The sequence below is a fragment of the Molossus molossus genome, unplaced genomic scaffold (genome assembly GCF_014108415.1).
Source record: "Molossus molossus isolate mMolMol1 unplaced genomic scaffold, mMolMol1.p scaffold_m16_p_7, whole genome shotgun sequence".
Taxonomy (NCBI): Eukaryota; Metazoa; Chordata; class Mammalia; order Chiroptera; family Molossidae; genus Molossus; species Molossus molossus.
The window spans coordinates 16,092,264-16,113,525 of NW_023425401.1; the positions used below are offsets into that span (position 1 = coordinate 16,092,264).

General features: G+C 36.4%; 1 long non-coding RNA gene across 2 annotated transcripts in view; it reads left to right on the plus strand.

Annotated features, from left to right (window-relative positions):
* The first annotated feature begins 1,280 nt into the window (after positions 1 to 1,280).
* LOC118620087 overlaps positions 1,281 to 21,262 on the plus strand; it is a 42,107-nt gene continuing 22,125 nt past the window's right edge. For both annotated transcript variants that reach the window (XR_004957368.1, XR_004957367.1), the window contains exons 1-2: positions 1,281 to 1,371; positions 6,060 to 6,232. This is a non-coding gene — a long non-coding RNA (uncharacterized LOC118620087). The remainder of the gene's footprint in view (positions 1,372 to 6,059; positions 6,233 to 21,262) is intronic.

The following is a 21,262-nucleotide window of genomic DNA, read 5'->3' on the forward strand; positions in this document are numbered from 1 at the left end:
GTCAAAAAAACAGATGTGCCCACAGAATCCTCCACGAACAGAAAGCCCCATCTGAAGACCTATTATATGGAATGTTCATGTTGCTAGTTCAGGTTCCCTCTCTGTGTTTCTCCCAGATAACCTTAATCTCAGTAGGGAATTTTAATAGAAGTAGATGAGTAATAAAAATTAAAAGGACTTCTCTCTTTCCCCCTGCTGTTTTCTATTAGCAGTGCATTGTATTGTATTCTTTTCTAATGTTTGCTTAAAACATCTCACAAATTTTAGATAGAGAAATAGGCTACCAAGACTGGTGACCACAAAACAATGAACAGCTGAAGATTAGACATTTGACCAGAAAAAGTTCACATGAGCCACACTCCTGTGCACATAAGCAGCCCAGCCTCCCCTTCAGTGCTGCGCACTCCATGAAATCACATGGGAAAGAAAAGCAGATTTATTCTCTCTCGCACTGAATCCTACAGTCACTTCCTTTTTGCTGGTAGATGGTGACCCTGCAGTTGTAAGTGAAAACCATGAAATCAATGATAGAACATGACAAGCAAAGTGCATATCAACATGCAAAACTACCCATTCCCAAACACCCAGTACCTGGCAGACCCACAGTCAGACACCTCCATATACACTGTCTCTTGCAATTCTCACAGCACAGTGAAAAGGCAGGATTATCTTCATTTTACAGGTAAGAGAGTTTAAACAACTTCCTGAAAATCACTTAGCTAGTAAGTGATAAACACACAGTCCTAGTAGATTCCTAAACTCATATCCCTCTATACTGTCAACAGGGAGCACTTCGAGATTAAAAAAGACACCCTATGCTATGGACTGAATTGTGTCTTTCCCCCCACCCTCCAAAAAATCCATGTGTTGAAGTCCTAATCCCAATGTAACTGCATTTGCCGATAGGGCCTTTATGGAAGCAATTAAGGAGAGGGGCCCAGATCCAATAGGCTTAGTGTCCTTATGAAGACAGACACTGACGAATCCTCACACATGCAACACTTAACCTATTTTTGCCCCTGCACAGGCGTGACATTTGCATGTTACAGAATTTGCTCTTGGGCCTTCAGAATTAATCAATGCTCCCCATGTGCCCATGTTTTGCCGTTTCATTATTTTTCTTTTTTTATCTCTATCCTAATCACATGCCTTTTAACCAGCAACATTCTTTCTGTTTCGTACCTAAGAAACATGATGAGGTTAATAATGCTCACTATGACCTCAAAACTAGACGCAAGCGTGCGGAAAACTGATAAGCACTGTAGTGACTGCACACAGCACTGCTGCCACCATCTCCTCGAAGAAGGGCAGAGATGCTGTTTGGGCTCTGGAGTGTAGCTCTGCTCCTGATCTGTGACTTCATGTAAAACTGTGAGTAAAGGCATTTCTACAGCAATGACAAAGACCATGTATTCTTCATGATGTAGCCTCTAAATCCTCACAGCCTGTCTATGTTTGGCTGATAGGCAATTCTAATGAATAAAGTCCTCTGGGTTCTTATCGTAGAAGACTAAGAGTAGCACATAATAAAGCTAGAACTAAACACTAATAACAGCCACTGGTGATGCTTTAGAGTGAAGGTGAGGCATCTAAACTGTAAAAACATAAAAATAACACTCTAAGACCATTTAATGTAGAAGAAATAACCTGATATAAGTGAACTGCTCCAGAAGGCACCACTTACCATATTATAATGCAAGTAGCTGATGAAGCAGAGTCTCTGAAATACTAAGTCGTGGTCACTCTGTTCTTTTTAAGAAAACAGAAAAAAGGAGGAGGTCGAAATATAAAAAATATAGGGAACACCTTGAGAAGGATTTTCATATTACATTATCTCATTTACTCATCAGTCACTCTGGGGTCGACACTATCACTATCATGTTACAAAAGATTCAGAGAGCTTCAGCCATTTGCCCAGGGATGCCCAACTACTCAAATTCAGGAAGAGAAAGGGCCTCATAAATATTTGTTGGGTTTTTAGACAGTTTCCCTTATGACTGTTCAAATAAAAATGTAATTAATTTATTAATTAATCATTAAGTGCTGAAAAAAATAAAAAAAACTTGAGTTGTGGCCAGAACCCAACATCCATTTTGGATGCATATTTATATGATATTAAATCAAGAGAAGGCTGAGATCTTGTGGAGGAATTTAAAGCCTAAACATGTAAGACATTTTCTGAGACACCTTTTCCACAAGCCCTAAATGGTTCCCTAGATTTGAAGCCTGTTTGGATATACTCTGTATCAAAGCGAGCAGTGAGATCAAAAATGTAGCTTCTGTAGCTGCTAAGTCATCCGCACTACATTTGCAAAGATCATTAAAGAACGGGAAGGAAACTAGTCTTAGCAAATTTTCCAATTTTTGATCAAGCACCTATCAGTAATAAAGAGGAGCACATTCACTTATGTCTTTACATTTTCTTACTCATTAATTCATTCAAATATTTATTAAGCATATACCATGTCATTAGCACTTTTTAAAGCTTTAGGATTTTAACGGTGAATAGGTTAATTCCCTACTCATATGGAGCTTACATTTTTAGTAAATCCTCATAATTTTCTTTTTATGAAAATAAGACATCTTTATCAATTATGTATTCTATACAATAGATGAAAGCATTTCCTTCCACAGACCTATTGACAGAAAGTTCTCCTGAAATTGTGCCAGACACACCGTAGATGCTTTAAAAACTGCCAGTGAATAAATGCCCAAGTTAATGAATGAGAGTGCAGCTTTTAAAAGGCAACTCAACTTTGGCAAACTGTTTTGACTGGGGGAAATAAACCAATTCACTGAATGAGCAATTTTCCAATATTAGAGCAAAAGCGAAACAAATTGATGAAATGATTAACTGACGGATTAATCACTTGGTAAATTGATGTTGGCAAACTAGTTAGTAGGTAAATTGGTCACTTAAAGAAATAGTCGTTTTTAAAGCACTTCTGGAGCAGCTGAGCCTTGCATTTCGAAAGCAGGGATGGAGCCTGAACTGCCTCTGTGGCAATGTCCATCGGATCAAGTAATGTCACAGTCCATCTAGTGAAGGTCTCCTCTCCCGCGCCGAGGTGACCCTTCCCTTTCCTTTTTTGTGTCCTTCTACTCCTCTAGCTATTGTTTCCTGTCACAATAAATTTTCCTTTCTCTTATCTCTGGTATATGCCCCCATCATTACTGTCAGGCCTACAGCTCTGGGCACAGAGTGTTGAATGTTTTTGTCCTTTCTGCTCTCACTCCTTCTACCCGAGTTCTACCCTAACCCTCCATGCACATTATGGTCTATTTGAAGCAAAAATTTGGTGACGGGGGGGGGGGGGGGATGTGTGTGTTAATAGAAAGCTCTGCATTGTCCAGAGGATACCCCTCCAGGTCATATGATTCCAGACTTTCGCTGTTGAACGCTCCCTACATAAAGCACACTCTGCCAGGTCATCTGATTCCAGCCCTGTTCATCGTCTTTATCTTACAACTATGTAAATGTCTGTTCTTTGAATTCCCTTTTGAACCAGTTATAACATCTGCCTAGTTCCCTCAATGAATCAGCCAAACAAAATTGTTAACATCTGTTCATTTTCATATCTGTATGAGAACTATGATTTAACCTTTTTTTGAAAATTATCTTTGAACACATTCCTTTTTCTCTAGCTTACTTGCATTTGCAGTATTAAGAGTGGATCCACTGAAATGGGAGTTGGGGTAAAACCTGTGTGGTGCTGTCTATGGTCTTGAATAGCCATTATAAACCAAAGTACCTTGGCTCACCGGTGACCTTTGCCCGGTTACTCCAGTGTTCATGGTGTTTTGCTTGCCTTTATTTCTATCATAATAAAAATATCTGGAAATATTTGAAGTGGAATCATGAGTTACTTTCAACAGCTTTATTGATACGTAATTTATATACCATAAAGTTCACCCATTTAAACTATACAATTCAAGAGTTTTCAGCATATTCACAAAGTTGTACAACCACTACCATAATCAATTTTAGAAAATCCTCATTACTCCAAAAAGATTATCAGTCACTCTTGATTTACCCACAACTCCCTGAGCCCCTGGCAACTACTAATCTACTTTCTGTCTCTATGGATTTGTCTATTCCAGATATTTCATATAAATGGCCTCATACAATATGTGGTTGTTTGAAACTGGCTTATTTCACTTAGCACAGTGTTTTCAAGGTTAGTCCACATTGTAGCATGTGTCAATACTTTTCTTTTTATAAACAAATTACCAAATTATATTCCATTACATGGATAGACCACATTTTATTTATCCATTCAACAAATGATGTATACTTGGGTTGTTGTAATTTTTAGCTATTATGGATAATGCTGATATAAACATTCTTTACAAGTTTTTGTGCGGATGTGCATTTTTATTTCTCTTAGCTACAGACCTTGGCAGGGTCATTTGGTCACTGTATGTTGAACTTTTCAGGAACTTCCAGACTGTTTTCCAAGGCACCATTTTACATTCCTACTAGCACTGTGTGAGGGTTCCCTTTCTCTCAGGCTCTGATAATAAAGAATAAAAGCAAAAACTATTTCACATAACTACTGTGTTTGTTTTTTCTCAAATTGAGAAATATTTCCCTCAAATTGGTGTGAAGTTAATAAACTCACTTTAATCTCTTACTCAAATCAGAACTGGCAATTTTGTACTCCATAATACAGTCACATATCTGTTCTACAAAGATGGTGCCTGGCAATGGCTTTGGCCTGAAAAATGAACTTCAACTATAAACGTTTTCTATGAAAGGGGTCATATCTCCTACAATAGAGTTTTTTTTATAGAAAAAATTAAACATGCACAGAAATTAAAATGTATCTCTTTGCATGTATAGTGAATCTTTCTGCCAACTACTCAAGAAAATGATCTTCATATTTGAAAATTACAAAGCTTCTAATTTACCAAAATAGTTAAATAATGAATGGCTTCACACCTAATATAAGCACATTTCTTGTACAGAAGCTATCCTTCCGTGTCACTTCAGGAAAATAATCAGCAGAAATATATTTTAACGCTCTCAAAAATGTAAAGGCAGTAAACAGAGTTATGCAAAGATGATGGAGCTGCACCTCATTTTGGACTCTACTAGGGTAGAGCCTTAGATAGGTTTGCTGATACCAAGATCAAGTCACTTTTTCTGGGAGACACCATCTTAGGATTAATGGCACATTTTTTAATTTTTTTTTTTTTTATTTACTGATTTTAGAGAGAGAGGAAGGGAGAGGAAAGGAAGAGAGAGATAGAAACATCAATGAGAGAGAACATCAACTGGCTGCCTCCTGCATGCCCCCCCACTGGGGATTTGGCCTGACCAGGAACTGAACTGGGGACCTCTTGGTGCATGGGTCAATGTTCAACCACTGAGCCACACTGGCCAGGCATATTGTTTCCACAGATATGCCTTGTCTCAACAACCTTATTGAAGACTTTCTAGAACAAAGACTCATACATCTTAGTGTCTTCAGCATCTACCCTGGTATCCCACACATAATTTCAATAAAGATAAATGTGATCCTTGTCAAGAACCTAGTCTCTCAACCTCGTTTTCCTTCCCCTTCAGTAAGAGAGGAATAACACTTGCACTTTATAGGGTTGTTGTGAAGATTAAATGAGTAATGCGTAGCATCCACCTTAACGCATGCACTGTGGTAATTTATTCTACCACAGCCTTTAATTATGAAATAAATAATATTTCCAGACTTCAGAAATTTTTAACACAAAGGGAGGTGAAAATTGAAAGCAATAGATAAAACTAACAACCAAGGTACATTTTTAAATCAACTATTGTAACGAGGTCTAAGGGTTTACTTAATCACATTAAAGTCATCTGTGGCTTCCCTGGCTCAGACTTTCACTCTGTATATGCTACCTTCATGTTAGAAGAAACAACATCCCTTCCCAACTTGCAAAAACACAATGAAATAATTTTGCCAGTCTTATTCATTAGTAAACAATCGAATTTAAAATGACCTCTAGCATGACTTGAAACACTATGAAGCAAAAAATAAAAATTGTTTAATGGGGCATAAAGTTTATTGTTTGCTTTAAAGGCAAAGCCGAAGATTCTCATAGCAGTCCAAAAGAAACTGTCCAGGTTTTCCTACTGGAGTAAATTGTCGTCTGCTCTGGCTGATGAGTATGTGGGGTTGAAAAGGATAGAGTGGAAGTAAAATTTTGTGAATCATCAATCGAATTGCAGAAGATGATGCTAGCCATGACTCAGGTAAGCACAATAATCACGATCAAAACTGTGTGTGCATCTTTCATATAGTTTGTCACAGCAATTGTGATTAGTAGTTACCAACTGATTGACATAAATGGAGCTGATGTCAGATAAAAATGAATCATGATGTTCAAGGAAAAGCGAATACGTGGTAAAATATTAATCTGCATAATATTGTGTGCCGTTATAAAAACATAGTGGTAATAACCTAAGTTTGTATCTTAGTATGAAGTTGTTCAAGAAATATTTTGTTTCTTGAATATCTGTTATAAATAGTAATTTAATTCCTTCAGCAGTAACTAATTTTTCTCTAAATGAACTGATAATGGTTTTAAAAGAGGGGGTGCAGGGAGGGGAAAAAATGGAGAAAGAGGAGAGAGGAGAGAAGAGGAGGGAGAAGGTATGCAAGACAGGTATGTAATATAGACATTACTTACCTTTCAAGAAAACAAAGGACAGGAAAGATCGTCAAAGACCCCACCTGTTAAGAAATATATATGATGGCTCTTTCTTGTCAAGTACAACTGAAAGAATACATGTAAAAGCAGAATAGAGTGATTAAAACTAAAAGTTTGTCAGCAATTTAATTCTTGAGCTAAGTAATTCTGTGTGGTCTTGTTTCTCTAGAATTAGTCCTCTTTCTGTAAAATAAGAGCCCTTCTTAAAAAAAAAAAAAAAAAAAAAAAAAAATCAGTGTTTGTTCTTGTCTTCTCTCTGGATGACTCCTTCTACCATACTATCAGAAATTCAAAAGCCTGACACTAAATTCTTTGAGAAAAACATCTCCTCTACTTAAACTAAAATTCTCCCAACATCTTTTACTCTGAATGGCTTCATTTTATGAAAAAATACTGTTTCATAGACAGCTTACCAAATATTCTCTCTTTAAAAAAAAAAAAAGAAATTGGAAAATTCTTCTCTCTGGTAGACAGTTTAATTTACTTGGCCATACCATTAGATTCTTGCCTCCATAATTTTATTCTCTGGTATGTAGAAGCAAATTGATAGTTGATGACATCTAACAGAGAGAGAAACTGAGGACTCCTTTAAGGGAAAGAAGAGAAAGTATTTATGATTAAAATGGATTCAACGTAAGTAGGCTCTAATTTCCTTCAAAAATGACTATGTTATTTTTCACAACTAAAAACCATAAATGGTTTCATATAGGAGCTATTTTAATACTATGAAAGATATTTAAAGTTGATCCTTTATCATTTAAAGAAAATTAAAATGGAGCAAGCATACTTCTTATAGCTTTACAAATTCCTACAAAATGGCCTGCAGTAAGTTTCAAATCATTCTTTACATTTTTTTTTATTCAACAAATATTTACTGAATGCCTGTCACTGTGTTGGGTACAGTCCCAAACCTTATGGAGTTTGTTGAAAGAGATACAGACACTAATCAAATGATCACCCTAAAGAAAGATTATAGTTGCAGTGTTTTCATTGTAAAAAAAAAAAAAGATTGAGCATTTCTATTTCCATGAAGAAGTTAAACCATCTTAAAATTATCCTTTCAAAAACTGGAACTATAAGTGCATTTGCTGCATAAAACTTTTTACCTGGAGGCTGTGGAGTAAGAAAGTCAAGTTCTTGCTCAGAGAAATAGTGGCAAGGCTTTTTGAACAATAAAATAAATATATACCCTAAATTGTTTAGATCTTAAAGAAGGAGAAATTTACTGTACTGTATCCTCAACCAAATAAGCAAGGTTGATTGCATTTAAAACTTACCTTTACGGGAACCTTTGTTGCACATTTGTCCTGGGATGCTATGGGCCCAGAGCTACACCTGGTGGCCATACACAGACTTACAAGAAATTGTTCTAAACCTTTTAAAGAAAATTTAAGTTATTCCTTTATTAATAAAAAAAAAAAAAAGAGCATCTCTCAAGAAATAGCACATTGTTACTTGATAGCTGGGGAAATTTTTAAACTTTTAATGAAAAAAATGTGAAAAGATTAAGGTAGTTAATTATATGATAAAATACAACAACATGTTGATGGTAGAATTTAAGTGATAATATATGGATATTCATTGTAAAATTCTTTTAACTTTGCTGTGCATTGGAGAAGTGTTCACAATAAAATGTTTCAAAAAATTAAGAATTTTTTGTTGTTGTTAATCCTCACCTGAGGATATTTTTCCATTTATTTTTAGACAGAGTAGAAGGGAAGGTGGGAGAGAGAGAGAGAAACATCGATGTGAAGAGATACATTGATTCATTGCCTCTCACACAATCCCAACCAGGGCTGGGGATCAAACATGCAACCCAGGAACGTTCCTTTGAGCAGGAATTGAACTCATGACCCTTCGGCCTGGAAGCCGACACTCTAACCACTGAGCTAAACCGGCCAGGGCAAAATTACGAATTTTTAAAAATGTTTCATCATCAATATTTTTACCACAAACACCTTTTTAGGTATTTTTTCCCTTTATGTATAAACATAATTAATGTGTGTCTTCATAATTCATGCTGTGTAAGTCTATTATATTGATGGACAATGAATTATAAAACAATTCACTTGTTCTGCATTTAGTCGATTTCCAGTTGAACATTTACATATGTGTATTTTTGTTTCTGTTAAATCATTTTCCTAAGACAAATTAACTATTTTCTACTAAATTCATACTGGTTCTGTAGATGAAAACTGGCACAAATTTAGTCAATACCATAGGACCTAGCCATTTTTCTATTTTGCTGCTTTACTAAGTATAAAAATATTAGCCAGAGATTAATTTGCACCTCTTTGATTTTGAACAAAATTTTACATATTTATTTTTGCATTTATCTACCAGAATCTTACTTTTCTTATAAAATGAATAATTACCATGTGTTATAACTGTTAACCTATTGTTTCCTAAACTCATGTAGACTTCTCTGGTCAGCTGTCATCCTTTAGTTATTTTCATTGTGTTGATTCTCATATATTCTAATCTGTCAGTCTCATCCCTTATAATTTCTTCAATCCATTCAGAACTAAGAGATATACTATGTCTCCACTAATATGACACACATTCTCAATATTTTGTTTTAATCTATACATATTCAATTCAGAAAGTAAAGCTCCCTTTAAGAAAGTAAAAGGGAAATAAACAAAAATGTGTCTCGTAAAATTGAGACTTTATTCTCCCAGAACATTATTTCTAAATGTGGTCCTCCCAGAAGGGCAGTTGTTATTAAATGTAGCTTTCCAAGTCTCATCTCTGATGTCTGAGGCAGAATCGCTAGCTATGGACACTGGGAAACTTGCATTAAAAACATAAATAACCTGCTGCCTCTTATGCAGATTTAGGCTTGAAAATCACAAACCAGGAGAAAGACTCTAGGTAAGTCACACACAGTGGGAGTAGAAGATCAGAGAGCAATATAAGATGCCTGACAATTAGGAGTCATTTAAATATTTACTGAATGAACACATATTTTTTTTTTTCTTATATAATGGCTTTTTGAGGTATAATTCACATACTATAAAATTCACCCTTTTAAAAGGTGAACAGGTCAGTGGTTTTAGTATATTCAGAGTTGTGGTGAAACCATCACAACTATCTAATTAGAGAACATTTCCATCACACCAAAAAGAAATCCCACCACATCCCTACCCCAAGGCAATCACTAATCTACTTTCTGTTTCTATAGATTTACCTATTTTGCACATTTCACAATGCTCAGATATGAAATGTCCAGATAAATTAAGTCATACAGTATGCAGTCTTTTGTAATTTCTTCCACATAATATAATGTTTTCAAGGTTCATTCATGTTGTAGCATGGATTAGTAATTCATTCTTTTATTTTTTTATTTTTTCTTTTATTGATTTTAGAGAGAGAGGAAGAGAGAGATAGAAACACTGATGAGAGAGAACTTTGACTGCCGCCTCCTGCATGCCCCCCACTGAGGATCGGGCCCACAACCCGGGCATGTATCCTGATCAGGAATCGAACCAGCAACCTCTTGGTGCATGGGTCAATGCTTAACCACTGAACCACACTGGCCGGAGTCATTCTTTTTTATTGTCAAATAGCGCTATTGCATGGATATACCATATTATGTTTATCATTAATCAGTAGTGTGTGTGTGTGTGTGTGTGTGTGTATTTTTTTAGATAGAGGGAGGGAGGGAGGAAAAAAGGGTGAGAGAGAGAGAGAAACATCCATGTGAGAGAGACACATCAATTGGTTGCCTCCCACATGACCCTGACTGGACTGGGGAGTCAAACCTGCAACCCAGATACGTACCCTTGACCAGGAATCAAACCCACGACCCTTTGGGCCAAGGGCTGACACCCTGACCACTGAGCCAATCTGGTCAGGGCAGTAGATGGTTATTTGGATTGTCTCCGTTTTTGGACTATTATAAATACGCTGCTGAACGGTTATATATAAGGTTTTTGTGTGAACATAAGTTTTCATAGCTATTGGATATTTAGCTAAGAGTATAATTGCTGAGTCATATGGTAACTCCATGTGTAGCATTTTGAGGAACTGCCAAACTCTTTCCAAAGCAGCTGCATCATTATACATTTCCACCAGCAGTTCCAGGTTCTCCACATCCTCCCACATGTTATTACCTGACTTTTTGATTCCAGTCATCTTAGGAGGTGTGAAAGTGGTATCTCCTTGTAGTTTGATTTGCATTTTCATAATGACTAATGATGTTGAACATTTTCTTTAGTACTCATTGGCCATTTGTATATATATCTTCTTCAAAACATCGATTCAACACCTTTGTCCATTTTTAAATTGGTTGTTTTATTATTGAGTTGTAAAAGTTCTTTACACTAAACACAAGCCCTTTAGAAGATAGATGATTTGAAAATATTTCTCTCATCCTGTGGGTTATCTTTTCACTTTCTTGATATTGTCCTTTGAAGCACAAAAATTCATAATTTAATAAATTCCAATATATCTCATCTTTCTTCTCTTGTTTGTACTTTTGACACATCTTTAAAAACTGCCTAATTCAGGGTCACAGACATTTATGCTTATAATTTCTTCTAAGAGTTTTAGAGTATTAACTTCACATTTGGGTCTATGAAATATTTTGAGTTAACTTTTGCATATGGGTGTGGGGAAAGGGTTCAACTTCAGTCTTTTACATATGAAAGTACAGTTGTCCCAGCATCATTTGTTGAAAAGACCTGTTTTCTTATTGAATTGTCCTTGTGCCCTTGCTGAAAATCAGTTGACTGTATATGTAAGGATTATTTACATATGTGAAAATAAAAATAAAATAGAAACTCTCAATTCTGTTCCATGGATCTAAATGTCTATCCTTATGCCAGGACCCATACTGTCTTATTGATGCTTTATAGTAACTCTGGAAATTAGGAGTATGATTCCTCTTCCTTTGTTCCCCTTTTTCAATGTTGTTTTGGCTATTCTGCATCCATTCCATTTCCACATGAATTTTAGGATCAGTTAATTTCCGTAAAAACAGAAGCAGAGATTTTGATAGAGATTGTGCTGAATCTCTGGATTTTGGAGTGTATTACCATCTTAACATTATTAAGTCTCCCAATCCATTAATATTTCTTTGAATTTACTTATGTCTTCTTTACTTTCGTTCACCAACGTTTTATAACTTACAAATCTTAGACTTGTGCTAAATTTATTCCTAATTATTTTATTCTTTTGATTACATTGTAAATGGAATTGGTTTTGTTTGTTTGTTTGTTTGTTTTGGTACATGCCTCTAGCGGGAACTGAACCCGGGACTCTCTGGTCCTCAGGCCAATGCTCCAACCGCTGAGCCAAACCGGCCAGGGTGGAATTGTTTTCTTAATTTCATTTTCAGTTATAGAAATTTCTAGGGAATATAAATGCAATTTGTTTTTATATAATGATCTTGTATCTGTAACCATGTAAAAAAAATTTTAATGGATTTCTTAAGATTTTCTATGTACAAAAAATCATGTCATCTACAAATCCAGTTTTATATCTTCCTTTCCAATCTGAATGCCTTTTATCTCTTTTTCCCTGTCTAATTGCCCTGGCTAGAACCAACAGAAGTGGCAGAGATGGACAACTTTGTCTTGTTCCTTATTTTAGGGGAAAGCATCCAATCTTTTACCACTAAGTATAATATTAGCTTTGGCTTATTTATAGACACTGTTTAACATGTTGAGAAAGTTCCTTACTATTCTTAGTTTGTTGAGTATTTTTATCATGAAGTTGTTTTTTGTCAAATGCTTTCTCTGCAGTTATTCAGATGATCATGGAATTTTGTCATTCTATTAATATAGTAATATATTTCCATTAGTTGATTTTAAGATATTAAACCAGCCTTGCATTCTTGAGATAAATCCAGTTGTTCGGGGTGTATAATCCTTTTTAAATGTGGCAAGACTTGGTTTGCTAATATTTTGTTGAGGAATTTAGCACATTTATCTGTAAAAGATACTGATCTATACTTCTCTTTGTGTGATGTCCTTATCTGGCTTTGGTATCAGAGTAACAACGGCCTCACAAAATTAGTTGGGAAAGGGTCTTTCCTCTTCTTCTTTTTTTTTTTTTTTTTTTGGAACAATTTGTGAAGAAATGGTATTTTAACTCTTCTTTAAATGTTTGGTAGAATTCACCATGAAGTCATCTCTAAGCTTTTCTTTTTAAGAATTTTCCAATAATTAATTATCTTTCATTATTGATATATTTGGGCTTTCTACTTTTTCTAGTGTCAGTTTAATAGGTTCATTTTTCTTGGAATTTGTCCATTTCATCTAGGTTATCTAATTTGTTGGTATACAATTATTCATAGCATTCCCTTATACTCCTTTTTAATTCTAAAAGGTCTATAGAAAAGTCCCCCTCTAATTTCTTTGGAGTCATTTTTATTTTATTTTATTTTTTGTCAGCCTAGCTGAAGTTTTCTGTTTTGTGGCTGTTTGAATTATCTCTATTTTTCTATTCTGCATTTCATTTATTTCTGTTCTCTTCATTATTTCCTGCCTCCCTTCTGCTTGCTTTGGGTTTAGTTTGCTCATCTTTTTCTAGTTTTATAACTAGATAGCAATTAAGGTTAGGTTATTGATTGACATCTTACTTAATATAGGCATTTATAGTCATAGATTTCTCTCTAAGCACTGCTTTAGCTGCATCCCATAAGTTTTGATATGTTGTGTTTTCATTTTCATTCACCTCAAAATATTTTCTGTATATGCTATTTCTTTCTTTGACCCCTCGGTTATTTAGAAGTGTTTTTAAACTTCCATATATTTGTGAATTTTCCAAATTTCCTTCTGTTATTATGTCTAATGTCATTCCACTCTGGTTGCAATACATACTTCTTATTTAAATCCTTTTAAGTTTTTTGAGGTTTGCTTTATGATTACTGTATATATATGGCCCATCCTGGATAATGTTCCATGTTAACTTGAGGAGAATGTGTATTCTGTTTGGGGATATAGTTTTCTAAAAATGACTCTTGGTTTAGTGTTGCTTATGTTTTCTATTTGCTTGTTGCTTTTCTGCCTAGTTGTTCTTTCCATTATTAAACGTGAAGTAATAAAATCTGCAACTGTTTGAATTGTCTATTTCTCCCTTTAATTGTCTTTTTACTTCTTTCCTGCTTCAAGGAAGCAGTAATGAAAGACCTATCAGCATAAGGGCATTCTACACCAAGTATATATGTCACAGATGGCTTCATTGTCCTCCATGCTCTGTGATGGAATGAATGGTGAGGCTCTACTACAGCAGTGGAAATGGGGGGGCTGGATACACAGAAAGCTACAATTTAGTCTTCCTGCTATATTCTATCAAGAGCCACTCCATTAAGATAAATGTAAATCCTGATTCAATGCCTCCCCCAAAGCTTCAGAAAATAAAAAATATCTGAAGTCCACTGCACGGTTCTGCCAATTTTTGGATATTCTGTAGTTCAAGATCAACAATCGTGGACCCACCCAGAATAGTGACCTCAAACATACTTGTGGGCAGCATCCTCCTTTCTGCTACAAGCTGCTCTGGTTTAATGAGTGAATAAATGGTACTTTCCTATATGAATCCCATCTATAACAGTTGGTTCTAGGTCTACAAAGAGCACTCTGGGCACATGCTTCCCAGCTCTTGTCTCATAAAAAGGGCATCTAAAGATGCATTCAGATGCTCCATATTAGTAGTTTCCAACTGATCCTTTTTCCTGTCAAGAATGATGCCATATGACTGGGTTTCATATTCCAGGCAATAGAGTTCCCAAAAAGCATCCCCAGTCTGGATGGCAACTTGGCCAATGTGAATGGAAAGGGACTCCCTCATGCTGAAGGTGTTGACACTGCCCTGTAGTAATGACCATAAATTGGGTCTGGTATAGACATCACATAATTTGATTGTATTTTAAGTATATTTTTCCAGTTTCTACCTTTGATTGGGAAATTTATTGTATTTGTATTTAATATAGTTATTACAGTTGAATTTATATCTTCCATTTTGCTACGTATTCTGTATCTCTTGTCTCTATATCTTCATTACTGTTTTTAGTGTCAGATATTTCTAGTGTACCATTCCCTTCTTGTTTCTTTCATCGTGTTTTGTTTTGTTTTGTTTTTTTCCTCATTCGAGGACATTTTTCCATTTTTTGTACAGACAGAGTGGGAGGGAGAGAGAGGGAAACATCGATGTGAAAGGGACACATCGAGTGGCTGCCACCCGCACGACCAACCAGGGCCGGGGACAAACTGCAACCGAGGTACATGCCCTTAGCGGGAACCAAACCCGGGTCTCTCCGGACCGCAGGCGGACGCTCTAACCGCTGAGCCAAACCGGCCAGGGCTTGTTTTTTTCCTTAATGGTAACCCTGGTAACAACAATTAAAATCTTAAAACAATCCAGTTTGGATTAACACCAACTTAATTTTAATAGCAAACAAAATACCTCCATTTGTTCCCCTCTCCTTTGTACTATTATTGTCATACAAATTACATTCTTATATGTTGTAGTCCATTGATACAGTTTTATAATTCTTCATGCAGTTTTTTTTAAATCAGATTTTAAAAAGTTACAAAAATACACATATTGTCTTTTATATTTACTTATGTGGTTATCTTTATGAGGGCTATTTATTTAGTTATTTTGTAGGGCAGGCAAGTGTTCTAGTAACAAATTCAGTTTCTTTTTATTTATTTTTATTTTTTTATTATCTATTTATTTTTGTTACAGATGTTTCTCCTTTTTCCCCCACTGATTCCCCCCTTCCTCTCCCTCCCCGACCTGTCCGCAGCTTTGTTGTCCATGTCCATTTGTTCATGCACACATGCATATAAGTTCTGTGGTTTCTCTCTCCCCCACCACCCCCTCTTCTGGGGATTGTCAGTCTGTACCCCACTTCCACATCTCTGGGACTACCCCATTCCTCAGACTGTTATGTTCATTATATTCCACAAATAAGTGAGATCATATGATATTTGTCTTTTCTCTGTTTGGCTTGTTTCACTTAGGATAATACTTTCCAGGTCCCTCTATGTCGTCTCAAAGGATAAGAGATCTTTCTTTCTTACAGCTGCATAGTACTCCATTGTGTATATGTACCACTGCTTTTTTATCCATTCGTCTACTGATGGACACTTGGGTTGTTTCCAGATCTTAGCTATTGTAAATAGCGCTGCTACGAACATGAAGATACATATATTCTTTCTGATTGGTGTTTCAGGCTTCTTAGGGTATATTCCTAGAAGTGGGATCACTGGGTCAAATGGCACTTCAATTTTTAATTTTTTGAGGTAACACCATATTGTTTTCCATAGTGGCTGCACCAATCTGCATTCCCACCAGCAGTGTACTAGAGTCCCCTTTTCTCTACACCCTCACCAACACTTGTTTGATTTGTTGATGGCGGCCATTCTGACAGGTGTGAGGCGATACCTCATTGTTGTTTTAATTTGCATCTCTCTGATGATTAGTGATGTTGAACATTTCTTCATATGTCTCTTGGCCATTTGTATGTCCTGTTTGGAGAGGTGTCTATTTAGTTCCTCTGCCCATTTTTTTAATTGGGTTCTTTGTCTTCCTCTTGTTGAGTTGTATGAGCACTCTATATATATTGGAAATTAACCCCTTATCTGATATATCATTGGCAATTATGCTCTCCCATACAGTGGGTTGCCTTTCCATTTTGGTGGTGGTTTCTTTTGCTGTGCAGAAGCTTTTGAGTTTGATGTAGTCCCATGTGTTCATTTGCTCCTTTGTTTCTGTTGCCTTAGGTGATGTTTCATGAAAATTCTGCTGCGTATGACGTCTGAAATTTTGTTGCCTACAGTTTCTTCTAAGATTTTTATGGATTTTAATGTCATAGAGTCTTAATGTCACCTTCATTTTTGCTAGATGTAAAATTCTTGGTCAACAGTTTTCTTTCAGCACTTTGAAAATGTTATCCAGCTGAATTCTACCCTCCATAATTTCTGATGAAAAAGTAGCTGTTATTCTTATTGAGCATGAGTCTGTGCTCTCTTGCTGCTTTCAAGGTTCCATCTTTGGTACTAGCTTTCCACAGTTCATGACATCTAGTTGTGAATCTCAAGTTTATCCTACTTGGAATGTGCTGTGCTTCTTTAATATGCCGATTCATGTTTTTCATCAAATTTGGACATTTTTCAGCCATTATTTCTTCAAATGTTCTTTTCTTCCCCTTTCTTGCCTCTCCCGGGATTCCCACTATGCTGTTGGCATGTTTGATGGTGTTGCACAGACCTCTTTGTCTCTTCAGTTTTAATTATTTTTCCTTTCTATTCCTTACTCTAAATCAGCAGTTCTCAACCTGTGGGTCGCAACCCCTTTGGGAGTCGAACCACCCTTTTACAGGGGTCGCCTAAGACCATCAGAAAACACATACTTCCAATGGTCTTAGGAACTGAGACATGGCTCTTCTATCCATCTCCAGGCAGGTCCGCCCACATGCAGATATGCCCACAAACAACATGAGGAACTGTATTAAAGGGTCTCGGCATTAGGAAGGTTGAGAACTGCTGCAAATAATCTCAATTGATGTATCTTTAAATTCACCAATCTTTTCTTTTGTCCATCCAAATCTGCAGGTGAGACCCTTTAAATTTTTCATTTCAGTTATTATACTTTTCAGCTCCCTAATTGCTCTTTGGCTCTTTCTTCTAATTCTACCTCTTTATTGCTATCTCTATTTGGGAAGACATTGTTCTCATACCTTCCTTTAATTCTTTAGATATGATTTCCTTTAGTCCTTTGAACATATTTAGAACAGTTAATAGCAAGTCTTTGTATACTAAATCCAACAACTAAGCTTCCTCTGAGGCAGTTTTTATTAATTTTTCTTTCTTATGGAGCATATTTTTGTTTCTTTATATCTTACTCTTTTTTTCTTTCATCCTCACCCGAGGACATTTTTTTCATTTTTGTTCAGATAGAGTGGGAGGGAGAGAGAGAAACATCGACATGAAAGGGATATATCAAGTGGTTGCCTACCACACAACCCAACCAGGGCCGGGGATGAACCGCAACTAAGGTACATGCCCTTGACCAGAATCAAACCCGCGACTCACTGGTCCACAGGTCGATGCTCCAACCGCCAAGCCAAACTGGCCAGGGTAAAACTGAACATATTTAATATACTAATTTCCAACTTTGGAAATCTGATTTCCCATCTCAATCTAGAGTTTATTGTTACTGCTAGTTAATGATAATTATAGTAATAATGTTTGCTAGTAAATTTCCTGGATTGATACTGTGAAGTCTATACTCTATTCAAATGCAGCTTAGCTTAGTGGTAAGCTGAAAACTGAACAGACATTTCCTTAAATGCCTGGAACCAGTAAATCTCTCAACCTTTCCTTTGCTGAGAGGCTGTATGTATGTTGGGGCACATCTTCGACACTCTGGCAGTTTACAAACCTGCCTTAACCTCTACATCCTGTTTTCTAGAGCCTTGAGGTCATCCAGAGCTGAAAAACAAAGAGCTTTGCAGGATTTTGCCTGAGTTCTGGCCGGTTTGGCTCAGCGGTTAGAGAGTTAGCCTGCAGACCAGATTCCCCGGTTCGGTTCCCACCAGGGGCACGTACCTTGGTTGCAGTTCTTCCCCGGCCCCGGTTGGGGTCATGCTGGCTGGCGGCAATCAGTCAATGTGTCTTTTTCACATCAGTATTTCTCCCTCTCTCTCTTCCTCCCTCTCTCCCTCTCGCTCTATCTGAAAATAAATGCAAAAATGTCCTCGGGTGAGGATAAATAAATATCTTGCCTGAGTATGCACACAACCCTAGACATATGCATGGCTTTAAGAACCCCTGGAATTTGTTGTTTTTCAATTCACCCTATGAACATCACTCCCAGATTTTCTCATTAAATTGTTTTCCTCAACAGTTATCACCACCTCAGGAAGCTGTAATGCTAAATAACTGCCATGATTTTTCTAAGTACCCTGGGAAAAGTATTTTTCCCACTGAGCAAGCTCTGAGTCAGGTCAAATAGAAACAATCCCTGTGAATGGGAATTGTCCAGGTAGCAGCCAGACAGGTAAATAGTGACAATTCTAGAGCTTTCTGAGGAGCTCAAAACATTTTGCAACTTCCACTGGCTATTAGGCCATCAGAGCTCACATCATTGTGAGGCTTCTGATTCACAAGGCTACAGCAGAGCTGGGGGCAGGGGTTGAGAACAGAGCAAGTTAAAACACTACAAAGCTTGTCATTCTTACCAAGATTCAGCTGCTTTTCTTGAATAAATGCTCTTCTAATTGTTGCAAGTCCTCAGTTAATTCCCAGAGTTCTAAAAAGGTGGTTTTGACAATTTTTGCCAGTGTTCTTAGTGCTTTTACATTTTCAGAGGTTGCTGCTCCACCATTCCAGAACTGCTTTGCGCGTGTAGTTTTAATGGCAGCAGATATAGTTATATCAACAACTAAGAGATGACAAAGCATGTCATTTGATGAGTTAAAAGGGAAATCCTAATAAATTTTATCAATATTAACACTTAAATACACACTGAAATGACTTAGCACTGATACTATAAAATGGACCAAAAGCTGCCCATGACTTTTTGAGAAAGAGTGTATACTCTTTAATTCTCTCCTTTTGAATACCTTGATCTAAAACAGGATGTTTTCTTCTCCTCAAGTACTTTAGTGAAATGTGCTATCCTTGACTGTCTCCTTACCTCCATTATTTCCCTGCCCAAATCATCCTGTTAGCTATTTTATTCTAAAACAAACAGGACTGTGAGATTCAACTGCTTCCAAATTTTTAAGTCCAATTTCTTATAGAGTAACTCACAACCCTCTATGGTGTGTCCCCCATATACTTTTCCAAGTTCATTTCTCAGCTCTCCCAGGAATGTCCTACTCTCCAGCCAAATTTTTGCCTTTTCCTGTCCCAAATATACCCTTTTAGCTCCCTTCATTTGCTTGGCCTGGAATACCTTCTTCCAATTCCAAACAAATGGAATTATAGTGCTCTTCTAAAATATGTCAGATGTGTATTCCTCAACTTCATCATTCCTCTCTTCCTTACCTCCTTTGTGGAGACATAATTATTTCTCTTCTTATAGTTTATTATATACTTCATTACATCACTTACTCTCTTGTGGGCAGTAAACCCACTTGTCTGCCTTTGCACTTCTCTTACACACACATATACCTATTTCAAGAAACATGTATGGCACTAAAGAGATACTTAGGAATTTGTCTTACACCACACATTAGTAGTTGTAATTTTGAAACTTGAAATAAAAATAAATACTAATTTAATATGCCACAAATTCCAAATCTCTTCCTAGTTTCACAAAACAGAAGTTGCTGGGTATTATGTGAAAAGGGGGGGTTCACTGTCAATTTTGGCAAATGCTGGGCTAAAGACGAGACAGATTTCTCTTCTAGAGAAATTTTTAGAACCTTTTCAATCTCCAGTTTAGTATTCATTACTTTCCAAACAACTAACAGAATTGTTTTTGTGCTGAACCTCCCAAGGGACTTGTGTTCAGCAGAACACATTTGGAAAATACTTTTCTAATTCTTTAAAATAGCATAAATTAAGCAATCTATTCTTTGTTCCCTTTAATTATCTAAGTTTGCTTTAAAACTAATCATCGTGTCTTCATTACTGAATCAGCTAAGATTAAGTTCTACTATAAAACAGGAAACCCAAAAGGTAGCAATGGCTTGAATGTGTGGCAATGGTTCTCTTTAATGCATTAGAATAACTTACAGCACTTGATAAAACACAGATTGCCAGGCTCCACCCTGAAATTCTCATTTAGTAAGTCTGGGGTAGAGCTAAGAATTTGTATTTCTAGTAAGTTCCCAGATAATTCTGAGGCTGCTGGTACAGGAACTCACTCTGATGTAAGGGTTTATTCTCTCCCTAACATGAAATCTTGAGACTAGCACAGAGGCAACAAAATGATTAGGGACACCAGCTCCTTCAACCTTGCTGCCCAGTCATCCTAGCTCATGGGTTTCATCCTAAGGACGCTACTCAAATTCTAACAATCATGTTAACTTCTGAACAATAGGCAAGGGGTAAAGGCAAAAGGGTAAATATAATATTTTAGCCAAGTACAATGCTACCCCAAATAAAATTGGAATCTATTGCTAAGAAGAAAATTTCTTCTATTTTGAATAGGCAACTAGAGACACTACCATACTTTAGTCTACATATATTTAATCACCAAGTCCAACTGATTTGCCTCATAATTACTTCATAAATTTTTCCCATATTTCTACTTCCCTAGATCTGTTTTCATCATTTGTCACCTACTTCTTTATATACCCTTCTATCCACTCTCCCTATTGTCTATCCTGGTAGTAGGTAGAAGGTAGACTTTGAGGGAACTAAAGCTGTTTAAAATTCTTCAGTGACTCCACATTTCCTATAAAATTATTAGGTGCAAGCCTTTTATTATTTCATACAAAGCCCTGATTTACCTATATGACTATTTTGTGCCTGAGATATACTATTGTGTGTGTGTGTGTGTGTGTGTGTGTGTGTGTTAATCCTCACCCAAGGATATTTTTCCATTGATTTTTAGATAAAGTGGAAAGGAGGGAGGAAGAGAGAAACATCAATGTGAGAGAGAC